At 36.7% G+C, this 5,130-nt stretch overlaps 1 long non-coding RNA gene across 1 annotated transcript in view; it reads right to left on the minus strand.

The window, feature by feature from the left end:
• Nucleotides 1-1,888: 1,888 nt before the first annotated feature.
• LOC116552181 overlaps nucleotides 1,889-5,130 on the minus strand; it is a 12,650-nt gene continuing 9,408 nt past the window's right edge. The window contains exons 2-3 of the long non-coding RNA XR_004269263.1: nucleotides 4,169-4,181; nucleotides 1,889-1,900 (exon numbers count right to left, since the gene is read on the minus strand). This is a non-coding gene — a long non-coding RNA (uncharacterized LOC116552181). The remainder of the gene's footprint in view (nucleotides 1,901-4,168; nucleotides 4,182-5,130) is intronic.

Below are 5,130 nucleotides of genomic sequence, written 5' to 3' on the forward strand. Positions count from 1 at the left end.
TTAATTAGTTACACTGAAAAGATTTTTCTATACAAAGAGGCATAGCTTAATAGATCATGGTTCAATTTCCCAATCTATTTTTCCTTTTGTTTACTGCTATACTGTAGTAAAATATATTATTCTTTTAAGCATTCAATCTTTATGTTTGTGCAACAGTTTAGAAAGGTCAAGACCAGTGAGAAATGGAGAAAGTAAACTGTTATGTTTGGTATTTACAATCTGATCCCTATTTATGGCTGTCAAATCCCTATAACACCTCTCCCTGCAACATACACACACACATGCACTTAAGTAGGGTCCACAGTCCTTATAACTAAGTTTTATTTATATATTCTCCAAATATGCTAAAATTACCACTTGTAAGTCTGAGCTGTTACATATAAAGGATTCTGGGCAGGGAGGAAAGGATTACTTGTTTGTATTACTTTTCAGGAAAGGTAACACGTGTAAGCCCAACATCTGGTACCGGGATCCTCATATAAATGTCATTACTTGTTAAAAAATAGTCATTCTATCTTCTAAAGAATTAAGTGAAAAACCCAGAAATATATATATACACATATAAAATATACACTGTTCACATATATGTATACATAGTTATATAAACATATCTATGTGAATGTATATAAGTATATATACATATTTCCCTGAATCAACAATAGGCTTAAAATTATACTTCTACATGAACATACAGAAACTAGAGTTTATCTTCAGAAAAAAACAAAAAACAACTTTTGAATATTTCTTCATTTGTGATTTTTACTTTTACACAGTCACAGCTTTTTTTTTTGACAAAAGAATTATCCCATTGTGTTCTTCCATAGACATGATTAAAAGAACTACCAACCAAAAGTCTATTAAGAACACTGAGATTCCACAAAGAACCCTTTTCTTCAGTTTTATTTAAAAACTATATCATAGATCTGACCTTTTTCTGTTATAAAAAATAGTAGCAGTCTTATAAGTTGCCAGAGTTGGTTCACAAAACAGGTTTGTGGAAACCAAAGTATTAGAAATCAAGCCCCTTATTCACAAAATTTATATTTTATTAGTAATTTGAATTGTTTTAATATCTCTCTACTGTCTCTGTCACATCCTCAAGTGGCACACAGATTGTCTAGAATTTAAAATTTTATTTTCTAGAAGATTATCAGCCAGCAGAGCTTTGAAAAGCATTGCACAGTGTACTCACTATAATCACACATACAAAGATTGTAACTGCATGTGCCCGATTACCTATTTGTAATCCCGTTTATTCTCCTATGTGCAGAGCAGAAAAGGTATCTAGATCAATAAACTCAGGCCATTCCATTAATTTATTCAGTCCATTTCAGACAGGTTTTCTTTTGTCATCTGTCTCTCTCCAAGGGAGTAGTTGACATTCCTGACCTGGAAACTATTCCTAATTCTGGCCTTGCTGCCCTAACTACAAGATTGCTGAAATCCAGCTTCAGCAACCTTGCTGGTGAGCTTGCCAATCAGCACCATCTGCCACCTCGTGGTCCTTTCATGAGATTGGTGGAGGGACGCTCTTGGAAATGGTCATCGCCGCATGGGGCCCATAGGAAATTCTTGGGAGCCAAATGAAGTGCTCTTTCTGCCATATTAGATCAGGCTTAAGGCCAGTTTAATTTTCCTTTACCTGTCTTGGGTTGGTAGAAGGTAGAAAATGTACATGTGTGAATGGGAGTGGGCTGAAGGGAACAAGGGATTCTTGGGCTATCACTTCCTAATGTTTCTGTTTTTCTTCCAAACTCACCTAACTTTGTCAAGGAACATTGATGTAAAAGATGGGTTTGCATGCCTGCTGTTCCTGCCACTGTGGGTTTCTCCCTGACGCCAGGCTCTCTTCTGCTCAGCATGCCATACACAGCTTCAAGAGGGAATTTGCTCTCTTTCCCTGGTACATCATGTGAAATGACTGACCAGGTATCTGCTTCACAATGGAAAGAAATAAAAATATCAGTTTATGATTTTCAAAAAGTGCTCTCTGAAACAGCATGTTGGATTAAATTTCTTTTACACCGTGGAGTGAGACTGCAGTTCTCTCCTGTTATCAACTGTGTCTTGGGATACAGACACTTGTTCAGGATCAAATTCTATCATTTTAATCTCATTTTTCACAATTCTGGGATAGGGAGCATTATCAGAAGCTGCTGCATTGGTATCTGAAATTGTGTTTGATGATAGGAGTGGATTTCAGCCATTCTGGGAGGTATTCTCCTTCCACGAGAAGAAAGAACAAGCTTTGTTTCTTTAAATTAATACCATTCTGGAACAACTGACTTTAGCACTTTTTTTCATCTAGTCGGGGCAATTGTAATGCAGGTGCAAAACATCAATGAATCGTGTTACCTTTGAGCTAAGAGACGTCTGTTCTAATTGAGCTCTGGTTAGAGTAGAAAAAACAATAAAAAGATTGAAATAAAGGAGGCTTTCCTTAGATCACCAGTACCTTATATCAAAATCAGAATTAATTGACTTGTTTATTTGAAGTTACACTTCTGATACATCATTTATTTGTGTTTCTCAACCTGTTTTTCTTATTTCTATTGTAAGTGATCCTATTTGTCTTACCACATTAAGTTGAAAGATATCATTTGCTTTTTTCCTCCTCCAATGAACAGATACAGGTGAACATTAACTTCAGATAAATAACCTTCAAAACATTATGTAATGTAAACAAGTAAAATCCTTAAATGCAATACCTTTAGAAAATTACAAATTAACAGGCTAAACAAGTAACATTTCCAGTACTCCAAATTATTGGAAGGGGATGTTTTCTTTTCTTAATGAAATCCTGTAGCTTAGAATTATCTGCTGTGAAAGTGACAACTTGTTAATAAAGGTTTACTTTTCCCCAGATTAAAAACACTTTCAAGGTTATAAAATCGAAACAATAAGCAAGTTGCTGTTATGTCTTTTTAAATTTATGGGAAACAAGCCAACAGAATGGAATAAAAATGGCATTTATTTTCAGAGTCACAGAGATGGAGCCAATTCCATTTGTCACAGGCTCTGCCAGATCTGTAGAGGATAACAACCTTACACTTTTGGGGAGGTGGGATTCAAATTTTCCTTCAAACAAAAGTGTATTCAGAATCTTGCTAGATTGAACTGGATGGAGTACAGCCTAGAAACCGACAGTCCTGTTACTCGTTCTCATCCTTCTCCAGGGAAAGAGGCTGAAAGGGTTGACCACATCCCTGGAGCTCATAAAGCAGTTGGAAAGCACGGATAGGAGAAGACGTGCTCAGTGTTCACGTCAGCTGTATAATTGTTTTCTCAGTTATTTATCATTCTCCTTACATCACTTCAACTGTTCATTGAGGACAGAGAAAAATATAATGTCATTTTTTTAGTTGAAATGGATTTTTAAAATTTAAAAGAATATGAATTATGGAAAATATATTTGACTGTTGAACAACATGAGAGTGAGGGTCGCTGATGCACTGCACTGTGGAAGATCCATGTATAACGTTTGTCTCTCCCCAAAGCTAATGATTAATAGACCACTGCTGATCAGAAAACTTACTATTAACATAGTAAATGAACACGTTTTGTGTGTTTTATGTATTGTAAATTATTACTACAGTAAAGTAAGCTAGAGAAAAGGAAATGTTATTTTAAAAACCATAAGGAGAGAAAATATATTTATTATTTATTAAGTGGAAGTGGATAATCATAAAGGTCTTCATCCTCATTGTCTTCGTGTTGAGTAGGCTAAGAAGGGGGAGGGAGAGGAGGGGCTGATCTTACTTTCTCATGGGTAGCAGAGGTAGAAGACACAGAAGGGCAGGCAGGAGAGGCAGCCATACTCAGTGTGACAGTGTGGAAGTATGTTGTAATTTCTGTCTGACCTTTTCATTTCTCTCAAAATGTTTCTGGATGATACCAATCCTTCTCCCACCATTTGCTTTTAGTTTCAGTGCCCATATCATAGAAGGGGCCATGTCATAAAAGAGGCCAGAAGCAGTCTTGAATAATCATTACTCTTCCACCAGATTGTCTAAAGACAATTCGTTTTCTGCCACAGTTTCCTCTGCCTCCGTCTTCATCATCTGGCAGTGGTTCTGAAGCACTTATCTCCAGCCAGTTGCCTTCTGTTAATGTCTCTGGTGTGGTGTCCATTAACTTTTGAATTGACTCAAGATCCGCATTTCAAAACCCTTCACCCCCACCTTTCTGCCTTGTCCACGATCTCTTTCATAATGTATTTGATTGACTCATAGCAAATTCTGTCAAGTCATGCACAATATCTGAACAGTTTTCAACAGCAGGAATTTACTATTTGGGGCTTGATGGCTTTCACACCTTTCTTCTATAACAATGATGGCATCTTCAGTAGTATAATCCTCCCAGACTTTCATGATGTTCCCGCTACGAAGATTCTCCTCCATAGCATTCACAATTCTTTCCATAGAGTACTGTAATGTGTATAAGCCATAAAGTTCTTTAAGATCACTGATCTAGAGGCTGAATTGGACACATTGTATAATTAGACCACTACAGTGCCTTTGATGTGGAATTCATGGGGTTCTGAGTGGCCAGGAGCGTTGTCCAGTAAAAAAAACAAAAACAAAACACCTTAAAAAGGAAGTCGCTTTTTGGCAAGGTATGTCCTGAGTTCAATGGAACCAATCCAGAAAAAGAGATTTTATTGTCCAGGCCTCCTTGTTTTTCAACCAAATGACTAGCAGCTGATGTTTATCTTTTCCCATGAAAGCTCAAGAGTTAGCAGCTTTATAGATATGGGCAGTCCTGATCATAAACCGCACTGCACTTGCACAAAACAGCAGAGTGAGCCAACCCCTTCTTCCATTAAATCTTTGTGTTCACTTCTCTTTCTTCCTAATAAATGTCCCTCATGTCATTTTCTTTTCTGTAATGGGACACTTTTGTGTGCATCAAAAACCTGTCCAAGCGGATAGTCTTTCTTCTCAATGATTTTCTTAATGACATAGGGGAACTCATCTTCTTCCTCTTGGTTGGTAGAAGCTGCTTCTCCTGTTAACATTTTTTAAGCCAAGCCTCTTTCTAAAATTATCAAGCCACCCTTTACTGGTGTTCATTTCCCTAGATTTAGATTCTTCACCTTCTTTTTTCTTTACACATCTTCATATATATATA

Source organism: Sapajus apella, unplaced genomic scaffold (genome assembly GCF_009761245.1).
Source record: "Sapajus apella isolate SASKATOON/1434 unplaced genomic scaffold, GSC_monkey_1.0 scaffold11, whole genome shotgun sequence".
Taxonomy (NCBI): domain Eukaryota; kingdom Metazoa; phylum Chordata; class Mammalia; order Primates; family Cebidae; genus Sapajus; species Sapajus apella.